Raw genomic sequence first — 20,946 nt, forward strand, 5'->3', positions numbered from 1 at the left:
TTATCTCTGAGGTGTAATTTGATGTAAGGGGCGAACAGATCGTCTGTTGTGTTCGGAAAATGCCAGAGCTCGTAGCTCTCGGCGATCCTGTAACCTTTTTCAACAGCTAAAACTAGTTCTATGGTGCACCATGTACCGGTCAGGGAACGCTCGTCGTCTGTGTGGCTGCAAATGTCTTTCTGACAGTTCGAGGCGCATGTGTAACATAGCGGAAACATTAGTTTTTTATTTAGCTTTACAGGCAGGATCGGAAAAAATAAATCTCTGGGCCGGTACACTTTAACTTTGGCAATGCCAAAGTATTTTTTGATGTAACCAAAATGATCATAAATGATTTTTGGGTGTCCTACAGGGTAAGTCTTAGTTTTATTAACAAAAGGGTACAGACTGGTGAAATCGTAATAATGCAGTGTTTAATCGGACTGCACCTTGTGATAAAGTTTAATGGCATTAGTGCGACCACTGTAAAGCGCATCACGAGGTTCCAAAGGAGTCGGGAATTTCATTTTAATCAGAAAGTCTTTGACCCCCGAATCGTTTGCAATCATTTCCTGCCACTCGTGTTCCCACAGAACGCGGACCGTAAATCCTTGTCTCTGTAGTCGGCTTTTCCTGACTAGGAAAGATTGGTACAGCTGCCCATAGGATGATTTAGTAAGCTCGTTGCTGTCATGCTCGTTTATAGCACACAGGACACCTGTGATAAAAACAGCCCTGAAATTCAAAAGCGGTGTGTTTACTGTTAACAAACGCATACCCGTCCCAAAAATATTTACCGCCCTTTTTTTTCACCGCCCTTTAACGCGTGTTGTATAGAAATGCCTTCAGCATGTTCAATGTACATAAGCCACTGTATAGCGGCTGTCGTTTCTGGGTCTTGTGGTAATTATCTGCAGGGGCAATCGCTATGGTATTTTTGGGTAGAAATTTAAACCGGTACATAGCCATGCACACAGATGCCAATGTGTCAAGTTGGAGCGGATCAATACATTTAGTGACCGTTCTGTATTTCTTTTCACGTTCATGTATTGCAGAACTTTTTCTTCCGTCATGGCCTGTAACACTCACAAGCCCTTCTCAAAACCTCAATATCCTGCTTACAGTAAGCTTTTAACTCTTCCTGAAAATTAAAGGTGTCCTTTTTATGTTTCTCGTACCAATCCGTGAATTCTTTTTTTCTCACCCGGGCATCATGTAATCGACGCCGTAATACCTAGCGGCCGGTAGGACGCCTATGTAGTTTAGATTTTCTGCCGTGTTGAAAAAATAAGGGAAGTGACCCTTGGCGCCTGAAAAACCCATAGCCTCGGGCATCTTGCTGAGCTTCATAGGCATGAAATTCAGCGAGTCTATGAATCTAATTTTTAAGTCATTCAGGGTAACGCACATTAACCGACCGCCTTGATTTATAATATAAAATTTTTTCCTGTAAAACAAAATAAGCGTCGTAGCGTCCTGCATTGTGAGCTATGAATGTGTAACCCGAAAACTTACCGTCGTCAAAAAAAAAAAAAAAATCGCACAAAGTCACGAGTACAGGGTTTTCCGCTAAAATGCCAGGAGTTTGGGCCGTATAGTGTGGTTGCGTAAATGAAATTGGGTATATGCAAGCCTGTTTCTTGCATGCATTCAAAATCGTAAAAGATATACTTGTCAGTCATTTTTTTGGGGTTGTATATAACAAACATGGTCGTCAAATTTGTCAACCTGTCCGCCGCAGATGGTGCATTTTAAACTGTTACATTTGTGATCATCGCCGCAGTCTATATATCTGTAACAAAATCCGCAAAAAGTTTTTTTCTTACAAATAGCTATATCACTAAGTGCCAGGTTTCTACGTGTTTCAAAACATTCCTCTGAACGACAATACGTCCTACATATCGGGCAACGTGTATTAGACTGCTCAACGCAATTCGGTCTCTGGCACGCTTTACAAAACTGCATACACCCGTGTCGATATTTATGTTTGTTGTCACGACGGGGAGTGGGGGAAACCCCCCACCGTGCGGTGTCAGAGGGTAAAGGGGACCAGCCTGGCCAAAAGGAGTAATAAGGGAGCAGGTCACCTCCTACCGCGTCCCTAATCCTCTCCCTGACTCCTCACTGTATGAGCGGACCCCGATGGTGGGACGACTCATACTCAGTCGCCTAAGTCGCCCTGGTAATCCCTCACATAGGAGCAGGGGAGAGACAACCTGTTCATCCCAGCAATGGAGGAACAGGAGTCTCTATCTGAGGCCAGGCTGCAAGGAGAGGGGAACACATACAGCTATAGAGATGGCAGGTAAGCGAGACCAGTTACACACTTACCTGCCACAGACACACTGACTGGAACCCGTGCACAAGTGCTGATGTCCACACCAACATAAAAAGGACACAGCACACACCACAAACCACCCAGGACACCCATAGCTGCAATAAACGTGAGACACCATAAGAACATCTATGACCACAAGGGTGGCCCTCACTGGACAGATGGAATATGAAGACCAGGAGGATAGCTCCAGCATACACCATGGCTGGAGTACCCCTCAGCTTCAGGCATCCAACAGAGGCCAAATAGCCACACCCACACACACATAAACCCAGTGTTAACAAAACACTAGGAAGGGAGTTAACCCTTCCAACACCAGACAAGGGAAGGAAGCCACTTAAAGGGGAAGTGCACACACAAGCATAGGAAGCTACATGTTGCCGTCGGCAACAGCATGCGTGGCAACCATGTCACGGCAATCACCCAGAAGGCCGAGACACTTTTGCCGCGGGCAACCGCAAGTGTGGCAACAGTGTCACAGCGTACACCATAGGCCGTGACATTTGTATACAGTGCAACAAACGTCGCAAAAATAATCAAAACCGATAAAAGCTTTTAGATTTTTTATGCCATAATGCTTTTCATGGTGCAATATATAGACAGTCTTTTCTTTAGCTGTGCGGGCTGTGTGACATTAACGCCACTGACCCCTATTGTGGTACAAAATTTTAATTGTGATGTTTAATTTTTTTTTTTTATTCAGCAACGTCAGTAAAAGACACCAAATACCCCTCGGGTATTTGTAAGTCTCTATGCAGTTGTTGAGCTTTCTCTAACAATGCGACGTTGCTCAAAGCACCACCCTCCAAAATAGCGTAAACACTAGCGGCCAGGCAGATGTTATTATCGTAATTATTAAAATCGTATAAATGTTTTTTACGATCAATAATCCGACTATACGCGATACCGCCCAAACGCCTTCTGGCCCCACCATGTCGACACCTGAAAATGATGACAACTAGTTTAAGTGTATTACCGGCTATGCACTCCGCATTACTCTGTAAAGCGTTAGCGATATTGTCCAAAAATGTTTCGGCTCTAAATCCATCTCTAGAATACCTATTAGAAAAAATCAAACGTTTCGCCGCCGTCTAAAAGCAATTGTATGAAATCACCCGGATCGGCGTCCCGTAAAATCCTATCTAACAATGTCTGTATAGAAGCGTGTATTGCATCAAGAGCGTCAACAAACGAGCGAATGGATTCGAGGTTAGCGAATCTGAAGTGTTCCGTGTACATTGTACTATTAAAATTCGCTAAGTCATGCTGTTGATGGCATACACGTTCTAGATAAATGGATCTAACATTTTGTGGTTCAGGGGGTTCGTCTGTAACATCCGTGTTATAAGTCATGTCGTCATTTTGTGGGTCGTCTGACTGAATACGCTTTGATTGCGTATTTGAAGGTCGTATTTGATTGCGTATTTAGTGTACGAGCTGTTTGGACGACTGTGCATCCGCTTGCGCGGTCTGCGATTGCTGATGTGTTTGTCCAGCATTCAGACGAGCCGACGCACCAGTCTTGTTAAGACATTCCTGTCTTTTTTTTATAGCTATTTTGTTCGGACGCGCCGACGTAGCATTGTTACGCCGGCGACGCCTTTTTTCTCTAGCTATTTTAGAACGTTTAACTGAAAAACAGATTTTTATAGCCTGTTTTAACTTTCTAACCCAAGCACTTACAGTTGTTTTCTCGCTTTTAAAAGGTTGTCCACCTCCACCAGTCATCACTAACTAGTCAGTCTCTGTCTAGCAGCTCTTTTTCAAGAGCGTCAAGATGCGTAATCAGTCGTGTGTATTTGTTACGCGTAGCGTGTATTTGCCCCGCAGTAATTTTGTTGGGACTGTTAAACGCTAGAGACGTAGAGTCTTTAACGTAACATTTTAAATACATCGCCACGCGTGCAATTTTGTCGTTACATTTCGCGATATCCCTCAACGCGTCGTACGTCTCTCCACCCGGCAATAACAGGAATGGGCAAGAGGCGCGTATTGCTGTTGGGGTTCGCGTATCTGTTGTACGTTGCTGCATGTGTCTGGCGTATCAAATGTGATGCGCTTTTTACAAGGTATTACATCTTGCGTATTGGGTATTGGTGTTATGTCGCATAAAGCTGTAATATCATTTATTACGCTAGTTGGCTCACCACTCTGCAGAACCGGCCACGGCGTTGTTAGAATTCCAGCTATCGGTGTAAACTGTTCCTGATGATGTTTTGTGGTTGATCGTCGTCTCTCTTTAACGACACGGGATTTGGTGTTTTCTTTTCTTTTGGCTGAAATTTAAAGACAAACATTAAGATATAAGTATTAAGAATTTCAAGTGCGCTAATTGAGCTCACCGCGAAAGATAGATAGATAGCTAGATATGTCATTACGATAAAAAAAAAAAATTTAAAGACAAGCAGCAAGATGTAAGTATTAAGAACTTCAAGTGTGCTAATTAAAGCAGAGCGCCGCGTAATATTAACTTACGGGCATCAGGACAGCGGATAATCGGCATTGCTGGATTTTCAGACCACCAACCGTCGCGGGCGCTGGTGCACGGCTCTTGTGGTTCTGGGAATGAAGCAGTTCTGTTGACACTTTGGCCACTACTAGGCATCTGAAAAACTTTAAATTACAAGGTTTGATTAAACAGCATTGTTTATACACGCTTAAAAGTTATAGACATTGTTGTTTGATCGGATGTAGAGGGAGCCTTACCCGTTTCATTTCTTTGACGCCGCTTTGGAGACACCGGTCGTGGCCATTTTTCTTTTCTGCGCTGCATTTTTAAAAAAAGTATTAGACTTATAGACAATGTTTAAATGTATTACAGCAACAATGCGTTTTGGTCCTTGCGCTCTTTGCCCCGCTTGCAACGCTTTTGTAGGGCATCATCGGCGAGTGTCGCGATGTCGTCAGTTGTATACACTTTTCTTTTAAGTGCTGTGGTTTAAAAAAGTGTATTAGAAATATAGATAATGTTTAAAACCGACAACATCAAAGACATCGATCGAGCCTTACGTGTTCTGGCTAGCCGGGTTGTCTGTTTCATTTCAGGTCGCCCTGGGGTTGTGAGATCGATAACTCGCACCGGATCGTTCTCCTTTAGATCGTCAGAATTGTTGTTGCTAGTAACTGCAATGTTTGAATGTTCTGTATTTTCAGTATCAACGTTTCCGTTCACAATTCTTAAAATGTCTCGGATTTGATCATCTGTAATAAACGTGTATGAAATATACCTAGCGCTAGAACTATATATGTAAAAAAAGCATAAGATGGTTATACTTAACGATCAGGCAAGGAGTCGTCAGATTGTAATCAGGTTCGTTTGAAATGTCAGTATGGGCTATCGCCATACTGTGCGCCTCGTCTGAAAGCAGTTGTGCCCCACCACCGCTCATGTACGACTCATAAAAATCGTCGGCCGCGATAAGCAGCTGCGCGTCGGGGATAATGTCGTCTCCCCATAAATTTTGGTAAGAATCCATCTAAACAAATTGTATATTGTTAGTTAAAATATAGCAACATTTGTATGCTGTAAAAGAAAGACATTTAGTTAGTGACGCATTACGCACTATAAATAAGCACAATTACATAGATACAGATAGCATAAGTCATATTCAATAAATAGTGAAAGATTTAAAAGCATAACAGACAAATGGTGCTTACCTTTTGAGGTGTTTAATGGTTTGGTGACCTATGCCTATCCTTGCATACGTATCTCTGTGCTAGCCCTGCACAGAATGTGTCCTGTTTATATAGGCGGTTCCTGTTGTAAATCACACCATGTGGTAACGATTAGCATATTCATTAGTTGATGTCTCTCAAATAGTTAGATTATGTTTTATAAGGATTTATATGTTTATTATAGGCCTTTTTTATGTCCGAATCTTAATTTTATATCAAAAGCTTATCAAAGTGTTTAAATGGGCTTATCGAAAAGGATTTTTATCAAAATGAAGTTTATCTAAATAGGATTTTTATCAAAATGAAGTTTATCAAAATAGGATTTTTATCAAAATGAAGTTTATCAAAATAGGATTTTTATCAAAATGAAGTTTATGAAACTAGGCGTGTTACAGTACAGTAGGCGTTTGTCTTCATTTGTAAACTTCCGGGCATTAGCAGTAATCTGAGAAGGATGTCTGGGAGGATGTAACCATCTGTAGTAAGATGTAAGGAATCTGAGAAGTGATAAACCATTAATGGTCGAATACAAATGTAGTAAGAATCAATATAAATTTAATATCAAGCAATATAAATTTTAATATCAAGCACTATAAATTTAATATCAAGCAATATAAATTTTATATCAAGCAATATAAAAGGGGCGGGGGTATCTGTATAAAAGGGGGCATGGTACCTGTCACTTTGCAGTTTGACAAAACATATACCCCCTTACTACTAATGTGAACAAGATTGTAGAACAAAAAGATGAAATCAAACAAATTGAGAGGGAACAAAAATGTAATTGTGGAAAAAACAATGTTAAGGAAACAGAAAGAAAATGGAGAAAAAATTTCACCCATAATTATCCCGTATAATGCACAAACAAAAATTTTCAGGAATATTGTGAGGCGACACAGGGACATTCTAAAAGAAGATAAGGTGATGGGAAACCTATTTCCTGAGGCCCCATCATTTGTATATAAAAAAGCAGCCAACATTGGGAATATAGTTGCACCCACAAAAAAATGTGCCGCCATAATGTTAAACAAAAAAGAAAATGATAAATATCTACTAAAAGGTTTCTTTCCATGCAAAAAATCGCAGAAAAATACTACTAAACAGACCCAGATAAAAAATGGAGACGGCAAATATGATTACAACATCAGAGATAATATAACATGCAGTACAAAAGGAGTTATTTATGCAATAAAGTGCCCATGTGAAAAACTGTATATTGGACGCACAAAGAGTTAAAAAACGATTGAGCGAACATTTGTATAATATTAACAAAAAATCTAAAGGGCGTGCTCTTTCTAGGCATTTTAGAGAAAGCATAATGGGAAATTTGAGGGATCTTCATTTCTTTGGCTAGAAATAGTTAAAATGGATACACAGGGAGGAGATTACATTTAAAGTATGTCGAAAAAAGAAACACAATGGATTTTCAATATGGACACATTGGTCCCAAAGGGTTTAAATACAGAAATTGAGTTATTCGGTTTTGAATAATAACAAACTATCGGATTTGTGACATTGGAGATATCTAACATCGAAAGCAGGGATAATAAAAGGAGGCTATCGATAGCACCCGAATGATTCCCTGACGAAGAGCAGCGTACTGCTAGAAACGGGGTGGCTGTCTTTTGGTGCTTACAGCAGCCCGTAGCTCATAGTGGTGAAGTCACCGGCTCCCTTTGCGAGCGTGATTATCAGCGGAGTTTCGCTACCGGCTGGGGCGAACTCCGAACAGCCTTTTACCTGCAAAACCATCTGCGCACAAGAATCCGCATATTAACAATACCCTAGACAAAGTCGTACAGCAAATCCATACATCAGAAACAAGGTAATCTTGACGTTAAGGCTGATGTGGAATGGTACTACAATGTCCTAATATCTGACAGTAAGGGCTATCAGTGATTGGCTGAGTGCTGTGTCACTCTATTTTTATACAAGTGATTTGTTAAGCTTTCTGTGGCAGCTATTACGGAGCTGTGTAGACACTGCTGCTTGCTTTGTGTATTTAGCGCCGGTGGTTAATTTATTTTATATTATTATTATTCGACACAAGTGGACATTACAGGGAGAGGGTATAAGAGGATGGAACTACAGCTCCCAGTATGTCCAGATTTTTATTATAGGACTGGCATTATTGGATTAGGTTTTAAGAGGTAAGAACTAATACTCCTAGCATGTCCAGACTGTTATTATTGGGCATCAATATATATTACAGGGAGAGGGGTATAAGAGGAGAGAACTACAACTCCCAGATTTACCAAACTGTTATTACAGGCCTCAGTAGACAATATAGGGAAAGGGGTATAAGAGGAGGGACTATAACTCCCAGAATTTCAAGACTGTTGTCGTAGGGCAGGGATCAGCAACCTCGGCACTCCAGCTATTCAGAAACTACAACTAGCAGCTTCATTCACTTTGGTGGGAGTTAGAAGGACAGCCGAGCATGTTTCACAGCAGCTGGAGTGCCGAAGGTTGCTGACCCCTGTTGTAGGACATCAGTTGAAATTACATGGAGAGCGATATAAGAGGACAGAACTACAACTCCCAGTATCAAATCCACATCATCACAGGTCCAGCACACAAAACACATATGGCAGCACACCTTTACACATACAAATAATAGAACTAGGGATTACAGATTATTCTGAATATCTATACCGACTACACATGAAGATTGGAAGATTTTTGCAAACATTTTTTATCAAACATGTGTTGGGCCCATCTACCAACCTCAAGGTGGCTTCTGTAGATGGTCCCTAACACTAACAGAACTGACTCTCCTGGGCCTAACCTAAGCCTAAAATATTCAGGGCGGTGGAGGAACCAGCTACATTTATACTCTGCTCAGAAGCCCCGGGCAGATGGGCGGAGTGCTTGGAGGGTAGCTGCCTCCTTCAGATTGAGAACTCTTCGCCCATTTGCCAGGGGCTTCTGAGTATAAATACAGCTGGTTTCTCCACCGCCCTGAACATTGTAGAGTTAGGTCCAGGTTAAGGTTGTGATTCTTTATTTCGACACATCGCTGGCAATCTGCATGACGTAACGCTGTCTGAGGCCTACAACTTTACATGCTGAAAAATAAGTGTTAGATCGCAAGCAACTACAAAATCCAATATGCAGTGGTCCTACAGAATTAAAAATTTTATTCAGCTGGGTTCACACAGTTTTTTAGTGACATTTTTCCTCACTTTTATGCCACGTTTTTGCACCTTCTCTTTTTAGCAATTTTTTTGCAGTAAAAACGCTAGCTCCAGATGTTAGCTCAAGGTTCAGGGGGGACATGAAACACAGGAAACACATGTTCTTTTTCCTGGTGTTTTTGTTAATTAGGCATCAATTTTTTCCTCCTTTTCAAAAACAAAAAAGGTAACACTTTTCAGGTGGTTTACATATCTTTCACTATAGGGAAAAAACTGTCGGGAAAAAACACTACAAAAACCACAGCTGCCAAAAAAGTTGCATTTAGCTTTTGTGGCTTTTTTTTTGTAAATGAGTGTTTAAACTGTGGGGTTTTTTCCCATTAAAGTGAAAGAGATGTAAAAATTCCTGGAAAAATGCCAGATCTTCAGCATGCTGCCTTTAAAAAAAAAAAAAAAAGAAGCAAGAAAGAAAACACCACCTAATAAAAACATTGCCAGTAGCAAAAAATGCATGTGTCATGTGTTTCTTATTTCCCATAGATCAACAAAATCTGAAGCTGGTGTTTTTGACTCATCCTTGACTTCTGGATTTCTGTTGTCTGTCCTGACCTTTTGCTTGTTTTTGGATTACACGTACTTTGCCTGTCCTGACCTCAGGCATTTCCTGGGTACGTTTCAAGAATTTGCTGAGATCACTTACTGTACATCTTGTTGCTAAGCATCATGTGACACCACTATGCTGATATATAATCTTTTATAATATATAAGGATCTACCCCGTGCCATAACAGATACTCCTCTAGTGTAGGCAGTGCAATAAATTTACTTCTCCTCCCCCTTTGTGCTTTTTTCTGTTTTGTTGCATTACAACCTACAATTAAATGGATTTTTTTTTTGTGGGGGGGGGGGGGTAGTAGGTTTCCTTTTGATTCACACAACATGCCATCTTGAAGTGTCACGGGTGTATGTGAGCAACGATAGTAATTCACAGTACAGAGCATCTGACTGGACCCAGAACTAGGGAGGATAAAGGGTGACCCCTGTCCGACCCTCAACGCTTTCCCTATTCTGCTACAGCACATGCCCGGATCCAAAAGGCGGAACGAGGCATGCCCACGTGCCTAAGACTAATGACCACTGTAACCCCTACAATAGTGGAAGGGGCACGGCCACCAGTGCCCTACTCAGTATATGGAGGGAACCGTGGCCACCTCAGATCCAGTCAGAAAACAAACAGGAATACAACAATGTCTGCAGACTTAGCTGAAGGTGTTGTAGCCGCAGAGAAGACGGATCCAAGGACAGGCTGGCAAAATCCGGAGTGCTAGCTGCAGCAGAACACAGGTCCAGTGGACTGATAGCCACAAGTGAAGAAACCAAAGCTAGAGCCACAACTGAAGTGAGAACTATAATCCACATCCTATCATAGGAGGAGGGGTGATATAAAGAGAAGGAAATCAAACACATGAAGGACAGCTGTGGTGAAAGAAACCAGAAGTAAACAGAGTAGTGAGAACGCCTCCCAGCTCTAGTAGTGACATCATCACAGGGGTGGAGAAACAGAGCTGTGAGAACGTCCCAAAGCTCTGGTAGTGACAGTACCCCCCCCTCTACGGGTGGACTCCGGACACCCAGGACCCACCTTCTCAGGATGAGCCCTATGAAATGCCCTGATGAGGCGAGTGGCTTTAATGTCCGACACCGGAACCCACATCCTCTCCTCAGGACCATAACCCTTCCAATGAACGAGGTACTGAAGAGAACCGCGGACCATGCGAGAGTCCACAATTCTGGAAACCTCAAACTCCAGATTGCCATCAACCAAAATCGGAGGAGGAGGCAAAGAGGAGGGTACCGTGGGCTGGACATATGGTTTTAAGAGAGATCTGTGAAATACATTATGTATCTTCCAAACCCGTGGAAGATCAAGACGGAAGGCAACAGGATTGATGACTGACAAGATTTTATAAGGCCCAATAAACTTGGGACCCAATTTCCAGGAGGGAACCTTCAACTTAATGTTTCTAGTAGACAACCACACCAGATCACCCACATTCAGGTCCGGACCAGGCACACGTCTCTTATCAGCCACACGCTTATACCTCTCACTCATCTTTTTAAGATTACTCTGAATCTTTTGCCAAATGGTAGACAAAGACGAGGAAAATCTCTCCTCCTCAGGTAAACCAGAAAGAGCCCCTCCCGAGAATGTACCAAACTGCGGATGGAACCCATATGCACCAAAGAATGGTGACTTATCAGAAGATTCCTGACGACGGTTGTTCAGAGCAAACTCAGCAAGAGAGAGAAATGAACACCAATCCTCCTGGTTCTCTGAAACAAAACAGCGCAAATATGTCTCCAGATTCTGATTGAGGCGCTCAGTCTGACCATTCGACTGCGGGTGAAAAGCAGAAGAGAAGGACAGCCGAACCCCCAGGCGAGAACAGAAAGCCTTCCAGAACCTGGACACAAACTGCGTGCCTCTATCGGAAACAATATCAGAGGGAATGCCGTGCAATTTAACAATATGGTCGACAAAAGCTTGCGCCAACGTTTTAGCATTGGGTAAACCAGGGAAAGGTACGAAATGAGCCATCTTGCTAAAACGGTCCACCACCACCAGGATCACCGACTTCCCCGAGGAACGAGGAAGATCCGTGATAAAGTCCATGGACAGGTGTGTCCAAGGACGGGAAGGAATGGGTAACGGGAGAAGGGAACCTGAAGGCCGTGAACGAGGGACCTTAGCGCGAGCGCACGTCTCACAAGCAGCCACAAAACCCTCCACCGACTTACGAAGAGCCGGCCACCAAAATCTCCGAGCAATGAGATCCACCGTGGCTCTACTCCCGGGGTGACCAGCAAGAACCGTATCATGATGCTCCTTAAAGAGTTTGTGACGTAGCTCAGGAGGCACGAACAACTTCCCAGAAGGACAACGGGCAGGTGTCTCAGTCTGGGCAGCCTGGACCTCGGCCTCCAAATCGGAATATAGAGCAGAAACAACTACCCCCTCCGCCAAAATGGGACCCGGGTCCTCGGAGTTTCCTCCTCCCGGAAAACAGCGAGAGAGAGCATCAGCCTTCACATTTTTTATCCCAGGTCGGAATGTAACAACAAAATTGAATCTGGAGAAGAACAGAGACCATCTGGCCTGTCTCGGATTCATACGCCTGGCCGACTCCAAGTATGCCAGATTCTTATGGTCGGTAAAAACGGTGATAGGGTGCCTGGCCCCCTCCAACCAATGGCGCCATTCCTCGAAAGCCAACTTGATGGCCAACAACTCCCTATCTCCCACATCATAGTTTCTCTCTGCCGGGGAGAGTTTTTTAGAGAAAAAGGCACAGGGTCGCCACTTGGCAGGGGAAGGGCCCTGGGACAAAACCGCACCCACACCCACCTCGGAAGCATCCACCTCAACAATAAAAGGTAAGGAAACATCGGGATGCACCAAGACGGGAGCAGACGCAAAATTTTCTTTAATCTTAGAAAAGGCTGCAAGCGCCTCCTCCGACCAAGAGGAAAAATCCGTCCCCTTTTTTGTCATGTCAGTGAGGGGTTTGACAACAGAGGAATAATTCAAAATGAACTTTCTGTAATAGTTCGCAAAACCCAGAAAGCGCATCAATGCCTTCTGATTCTCAGGAAGCTCCCACTCAAGTACAGCACGGACCTTCTCGGGATCCATGCGAAAACCAGAAGCAGACAGGAGAAAACCCAGAAATTGAATCTCCGATACCATAAAAAGACATTTCTCCAGCTTGGCGTACAATTTATTTTCCCGCAGAATCTGCAGAACCTGAAAAAGATGATCCTGATGGGTCTGAACATCAGGGGAAAAAATCAAAATATCATCAAGATATACCAATACGAATTTCCCCATTAAATGATAGAAAATACTATTAACAAAATGCTGAAAGACGGCCGGAGCATTCATCAGGCCGAAAGGCATAACGAGATTCTCGAAATGCCCGTCAGGGGTATTAAAGGCCGTTTTCCATTCATCCCCCTCTCTGACCCTGACCAGGTTGTACGCGCCTCTCAAATCCAATTTGGAAAACACCTTGGCCCCAACAATTTGATTGAAGAGGTCCGGGATCAGAGGAAGGGGATAGGGATCGCGAATCGTGATACGGTTCAGCTCCCTAAAATCTAGGCAAGGTCTCAGAGAGCCATCTTTCTTTTTAACAAAAAAAAAACCCGCTGCCACAGGTGACTTTGAGGGACGAATATGCCCCTTTTCGAGACTCTCGGAGATGTAAGTTCGCATTGCGATTCTTTCCGGTTGTGAGAGATTGTAGAGGCGTGCTTTTGGCAGCTTGGCGCCGGGAATGAGGTTAATGGGACAGTCAAACTCCCGGTGAGGAGGTAGCTCCTGAACACCGCTCTCGGAAAACACGTCCGAGAAATCAGAGAGAAATGATGGCACCGTTTTAGTAGACACCTCTGCAAAAGTCGCTGTGAGACAATTCTCTCTACAAAAATCACTCCACTCATTTATTTGCCTTCCTTGCCAATCAATAGTGGGGTTATGTCTAGTGAGCCAGGGTAACCCCAAAACTAGAGGAGACGGCAATCCGTTAAGGACAAAACAAGATATATCCTCCACATGAGTGTCACCTACAGCTAGCCGGATATTGTGAACAATGCCCTTCAGAGATCTCTGTGAGAGTGGAGCAGAGTCAATAGCAAAAACAGGTATATCATTATCTAATGTGCAAACCTGAAAACCATGCATGGCTACAAATTGAGTATCAATAAGATTGACGGCCGCTCCACTATCGACAAAAATCTCACAAGAAATGACTTTGCTCTCTAGCGCCACCCTGGCAGACAGGAGAAAACGGGAACTGCAGGTCAGAGGAAAAGCATCAAATCCTACATCAACTTTGCCCAAAGTAGCAGATGAAGCAGAACTCGATGATTTACCTTTTGAGATTTTTCTCTTATTATCGCTCTTAGTACGGTTCAAGAATCTCCTAGACGGACAAACATTTGCCAAATGACCTATTCCCCCACAACAAAAACAGACCATACTCTGAGGACTAAATCCTCTTTTATCAGGGGCAAGTCGACCTAGCTGCATGGGCTCCTCCTCAGAGGGGAGCGAGACAGGATGAGGCCCCTGCACACTGAATGAGTCCGCACCACTGCCCCTAGACTGACAATGGTTGGACAGAGAGGTCTCGTTTCTTTCTCTTAGACGCCTGTCAAGGCGTACCGCCAATGACATGGCAGACTCTAAGGACGTTGGTCTCTCATGGAAAGCAAACGCATCTTTTAATCTCTCCGAGAGACCATGACAGAACTGACTCCGGAGTGCAGCATCATTCCAACCCGAATCAGCTGCCCATCTCCGAAATTCAGAACAATAAAGCTCTGCAGACAGTTTGTTCTGGCATAAAACACGTAGGTTAGATTCGGCCAGAGCAACACGATCCGGGTCATCATAAATCTGCCCCAGGGCCACAAAAAATCCCTCCACGGATCGAAGGGAGGGATCCCCTGATGGCAGCGAAAAAGCCCAAGTCTGAGCATTACCCCTGAGCAGGGAGATGACAATCCTCACCCTCTGCTCTTGATTACCAGAAGAGTGGGGACACAAGCAAAAATGGAGTTTGCATGCCTCTCTGAAACGAACAAAATTCTCACTGCCCCCGGAGAACGTCTCCGGAAGTGAGACTTTTGGCTCGCAACAGACTCCATGAGCCGGAGCAGGGCCCAATGCTTGAAGCTGGATCATAGATTGACGGAGATCCGCTACTTCCAAAGAAAGACCCTGCATGCGGTCAACCAGGTCAGAAAGCGGATCCATGTCAAAAAAGGACGGTTTTGGTGGATTATAATGTCACGGGTGTATGTGAGCAACGATAGTAATTCACAGTACAGAGCATCTGACTGGACCCAGAACTAGGGAGGATAAAGGGTGACCCCTGTCCGACCCTCAACGCTTTCCCTATTCTGCTACAGCACATGCCCGGATCCAAAAGGCGGAACGAGGCATGCCCACGTGCCTAAGACTAATGACCACTGTAACCCCTACAATAGTGGAAGGGGCACGGCCACCAGTGCCCTACTCAGTATATGGAGGGAACCGTGGCCACCTCAGATCCAGTCAGAAAACAAACAGGAATACAACAATGTCTGCAGACTTAGCTGAAGGTGTTGTAGCCGCAGAGAAGACGGATCCAAGGACAGGCTGGCAAAATCCGGAGTGCTAGCTGCAGCAGAACACAGGTCCAGTGGACTGATAGCCACAAGTGAAGAAACCAAAGCTAGAGCCACAACTGAAGTGAGAACTATAATCCACATCCTATCATAGGAGGAGGGGTGATATAAAGAGAAGGAAATCAAACACATGAAGGACAGCTGTGGTGAAAGAAACCAGAAGTAAACAGAGTAGTGAGAACGCCTCCCAGCTCTAGTAGTGACATCATCACAGGGGTGGAGAAACAGAGCTGTGAGAACGTCCCAAAGCTCTGGTAGTGACATGAAGTTTCAAAGTATTTATTTTTTTACTAAGTAACAATAATTAAGAATTATAATGACTATGAGTGCAAAGTGGACTCACCCTTTCAGGGGTTAAAAAATAATACTCACCTCATCCATTTGAGTGTTAAAAGGCCATTGCAGCCATCATGATTGAAGATCCTCGCGTGGTGCATGATGATGCCATACGTCACTGCGCATAAGATTTTGCTCAGGATCTTAAATCAAGATGGTCGTGGCGGCCTCTTCGCACTCAATCAGATGGATTGAGTATGTTTTTTATGCCATTTCAGGGAAAATTGATTAGTTACCATGAAGCACGAGGAAATTCAGCTTTGCAGAAAATCAAATTTTCCCTGAAATTGGTATTGAAGTCCACTTCGGATACTTTGATTCGCTCAGCCCTATTTAGTACTATTACAAGATGCTGGAACTCTTCACTTATCCACCTTTTACTATAGTTAGGCTCCATTCCCACGTCCGCAAGTGTGGTCCGTATCAGTTCCGCAATTGTGCGTAACGGGTGCGGACCCATTCATTCTCTATGGGGACGGAATGGATGAGGACAGCACACAGTGTGCTGTACGCATCCGCATTTCCGGAGCGCGGCCCCGATCTTCCGGTCCGCAGCTCTGCAAGAAAATAGTGCATGTTCTATTCTTGTCCGCAATTGCAGACAAGAATAGGCAGTTCTATGGGGGTGCCGACAGAGTGTATTGCGGACCTGCAATACACTACAGACGTGTGAATGGACTCTTACAGATGCAGTCTCATGGAGTATATCTCTATTAGCTTAGTCCAGGGGTGCACAACCCGCGGGCCGCATGCGGCCCCCAGAACCAAGTTTTGCAGCCCCCGTCTTCCTGGGCAGAAGCACAGCTGATCGTGCGATCAGCTTTGTTTCTGCCGGCAGCGCCGCACGACGATGGATGACAGCTCCTGCACTGTAGCGGGAGCAGGTCGGGCCCCCCCACTGGAAGTGATAGTGAGGAAGCCGAGAAGGCAGAAGCACTTTATCAGCGCTTCTAACTTGTCCTCAGATAGATGAGCGGCACAATGAGAAGCGCAGAGATGCACGGTCAGAAAACCCTGATCAGCTCTGCCTTCTACAAACCCCCACAGGAGGCTGGTTTCCCTGTAACTGGGGCTCCTTTGGATGCCCCAGTTACAGTGGAAATAGTACAAAAAGTCTCTAATTGTCTCCCAAAGGTCTTTCAGTGACCTCTTGAGGACAAATTATGTGGAAAAAATATATATAAAAATAAGTTAAAAAAATAATCAAAAAATGTTTTAACACTAAATAAAAAATAAAATACAAATAAAGGGAAAAAAATAAATAAAATATGTGGCAAAAAATAGAATATTATAAAAAAATACCATAAAAATGAATAAAGGAAAAAGTGCAAAATAAGAGTATTTATAGTCTTTTTATGACCATTTAGGGAACATTTTATGTGTCAAAAATATATTTAATAAAAATAATAAAACGTTCTAAAAAAATTTATTACAAATAAAATAAAATATAAAAAGGAATTTAAAAAATAAAAATGAAAAAAGGAAAAAGTGCAATATAATAGAGTGTTCATTGTCCCCCAACAGAATTTTTATAACCTCTTGGGGGATATATTATGTGGCAAAAATATACTTAAAAAAATAAGTAATAAACCATTTATAAAAACAAATAATACAATAAAATATTAAAATAATAAAATATAAATAAAAGTAAAAAATAAAAATAAAAAGTGCAAATAAAAAAAAAAGGGTCAGTGTACCCTCAAGGTCTTTTTGTGACCTCTTGGGGACATACATAGCAGAAATATATTGAAAATTAAGTTGGATGAAAAAAAGAATAAAATTCAGAAAATAAAAAACAAACACCCACACCAATTAAAACCGTCACCATTATCGCCCATATTGTTTAATATCTTTATCAGCGAAATTGCAGAAGGCCTCGATGGTAAGGTCTGTCTTTTTGCTGATGACACAAAGATTTGTAACAGGGTTGATGTTCCTGGAGGGATACACCAAATGGAAAAGGATTTAGGAAAACTAGAGGAATGGTCAAAAATCTGGCAACTAAAATGTAATGTTGATAAGTGCAAGATAATGCACCTGGGGCGTAAAAACCCAAGAGCAGAATATACAATCAGTGATACAGTCCTAACCTCAGTATCTGAGGAAAGGGATTTAGGGATCATTATTTCAGAAGACTTAAAGGTAGGCAGACAATGTCCTAGAGCAGCAGGAGATGCTAGCAGAATGCTTGGGTGTATAGGGAGAGGCATTACCAGTAGACAGAGGAGGCGCTCATGCCGCTGTAGAGAGCACTAGTGAGACCTCATCTGGAGTATTGTGCTCAGTACTGGAGACCATATCTCCAGAAGGATATTGATACTTTGGAGAGAGTTCAGAGAAGAGCTACTAAACTGGTACATGGATTGCAGGATAAAACTTACCAGGAAAGATTAAAGGACCTTAACATGTAGAGCTTGGAAGAAAGACGAGACAGAGGGGAGATGAGAGAAACTGCTAAATACATAAAGGGAATCAACAAGGTAAAATAGGAGAGAATATTTAAAAGAATAAAAATTGCTACAAGAGGACATAGGTTTAAATTAGAGGGGCAAAGGTTTATAAGTAATATCAGGAAGTATTACTTTACTGAGAGAGTAGTGGATGCATGGAATAGCCTTCCTGCAGAAGTAGTAGCTGCAAATACAGTGGAGGAGTTTAAGCATGCATGGGATAGGCATAAGGCCATCCTTCATATAAGATAGGGCCAGGGGCTATCCATAGTACTCAGTATATTGGGCAGACTAGATGGGCCAAATGGTTCTTATCTGCCGACACATTCTATGTTTCTATGTTTCCTTCCCCACTAGTAAGTTAAAGTGCTTACTGGTTATTGCAGGGCCCCTATAACTGGGGACAGGAGGAGGTAATAACCAGTGAGCACCGTCCTCTGCAATGAAGGAAAACGCTGATTTATGAATAGGAGGCAGGTTGGAAGGAAATGTCGCCACTTTTCCGGTAAAAATTATTTTTAACCAGTTTCTGCATGATGGCCACTGAAACAAAAGGTTCATTCTTACCTGCTCCCTGCCGCTCCGGTCTTCTGCGATGCCCCCATCTTCCGGTCTTCTGCGCTGTTTACACCTGGCAGTGCATGGCCATGGTCACATGCACCTCTCCAGCCAAAGACTGGTTTTAGCAATGACATGCTGCTTGTGGCCACATCACCACTGAAGCCAGTCATTGGCTGGAGAGGTGCAGGTGACGATTGCCATGCACTGCCAGGTGTAAACAGTGCGGGGACCGGAAGATGGGGGCAGTGCAGAGGACCAGAGCAGCGGGGATCAGGTAAGTATAACTCTTTGGTTTCAGGCGCCATGCTGCAGGACGATATTCGGGACATTTACTGGGAAAAATTGTTAATGGGAGTCCCCATATCTTATATCTGGCCGGTATAATCGTGCTGCTGATCAGTCGATAAAAAAGGAATCGTTCGTTCTTCAGCTTATTTGCATATTTTATCAGGATGAAATGTTTACAATTATCGGCAGCACATTTCACCGTGTAAACAGGAATGGGCTACCAATAATCAATATAACTAAATGAAGGCGGAATGACTGTGGTAGTGATAATTCCTCCCCAATCACTTTGCATTGGCTTGTGTAATACACTGATGCAAAAGAGCGCCGATCGACATGTTTTTTAAATGAGGCCCCTTGAAATAGAGCGATGTGACAGTGCGGCCCTCTGACCAAAAAAGGTTGTGCACCCCTGGCTTAGTCCATTTAGAACCATGGATTTGTGCCCATTCTGTTAAATGGTTGTTGGTGTCCAGCAGTCTTCAAGTGTCACTGTCTCTCCAGTGACAGGGGTCAGAAGATCTAAGAGACTGGCTGCAGTGATGTGATCTGACAGCCTCGATGGTTTCACAGTGTTGTTTCTGGTCATGACCACACCCCTTTTCTCAGGTGTACATTAAGTGGTCATTCAAACTCCTATTTAGTCTGGCCTCACCCATTATGCCATGTGGTTGATAGCTCCTTTTGGCTGTGGAAGCGCTAGTGTTGGTTCTCCTCTGAGTTCCTGCTCGTCCGCATACTTCGAAGTTAAGCGTCTTTCTTCCTATTGTTTGTCGTTTTCCCCTACCTTTTGGTGTTAGGCCTGAGGGGGTCTCCTGTCCCTTCAGCTGGGAAGGAATAGGCTATTCATTGTCCTGACACTATCTCCAGGGCCCTCTTAGGGTGAGATAGGGCTTAGGTTCCGGGGTATGAACATTCCTACCATCAAGGTCTGTTCATACTGATAGTAGTCAGGACTCGGATTAGGGACTCACTAGGTGGTGACCATCCCCCTATCCCTAGTTTCCAGGCCTAGTACCTTTCCCCTTCCCTCCTGTTGTCGGTGTGGGGTTTCCTCCCCCATCACTACGTGACATCAAGTCATGCCATAGATTATCCATTGGATTGAGGTCTGGGCTGTGATTTAGCCATTCCAGGACATTCCTTTCACTTCATCATGATATTGTGGAAGGAGGAACTTTGGCCTTCAAGTTGCTTGCTTAGTAGGGTTGTTCACTAAGGGCCTTTGAAAACAGGGATATTTATATGAACTTCATGTGACAGGTCATGTGACACCTTGCACAGAGAGGGACCTTGTTCAACTAATAATGTGACTTCTGAAGTAAATTAGATGGACCAGAACATATAAACACAAATGCACTCACAACTTTTCAGTTTTCATTAAATTTATTTACCAAGATTTCATTCCACTTTAACAATTAGAATTATTTTGTCAGATCCATTACATAATATCTAAACTAATATTCATTTTAATTCCAGGTTGTAATGCAACAAAGCAGTAACAAGACTCAAAGGGTGAATACTTTTGCAAGGCACTGTAAACATATTTAACTACTGATGTAACTGATCACAAGCTGTCAGTTTTAAGGTAACGCCTTCCATGTTGAGAGATTGGCACATTTTGGCATATATGTAAACCCGAGTATGCTAAATAAAGTTAGAATCATACAACACTAGTTGGTGCGCATTGTTGGAGATTTTTCTACTAATTCTGAAAATACAGTGGTACTTGAAAGTTTGTGAACCATTCAGAATTTTCTATATTTCTGTATAAATTTGACCTTAAACTACAGATTTTCACTCACGATCCAAAATTATATGAAAGATAACCAAATCAAAAAAATGTGTCCAACATTAGACTTGATAATTTATTTGTTGAGAAAAATTATCAAATATCACATATCTATGAGTGACAAAAGTAATATGCAAACCTTAGTTATTAGCAGATAATTTGA

The sequence above is a fragment of the Bufo bufo genome, chromosome 2 (assembly GCF_905171765.1).
Source record: "Bufo bufo chromosome 2, aBufBuf1.1, whole genome shotgun sequence".
In the NCBI taxonomy this organism is placed as follows: domain Eukaryota; kingdom Metazoa; phylum Chordata; class Amphibia; order Anura; family Bufonidae; genus Bufo; species Bufo bufo.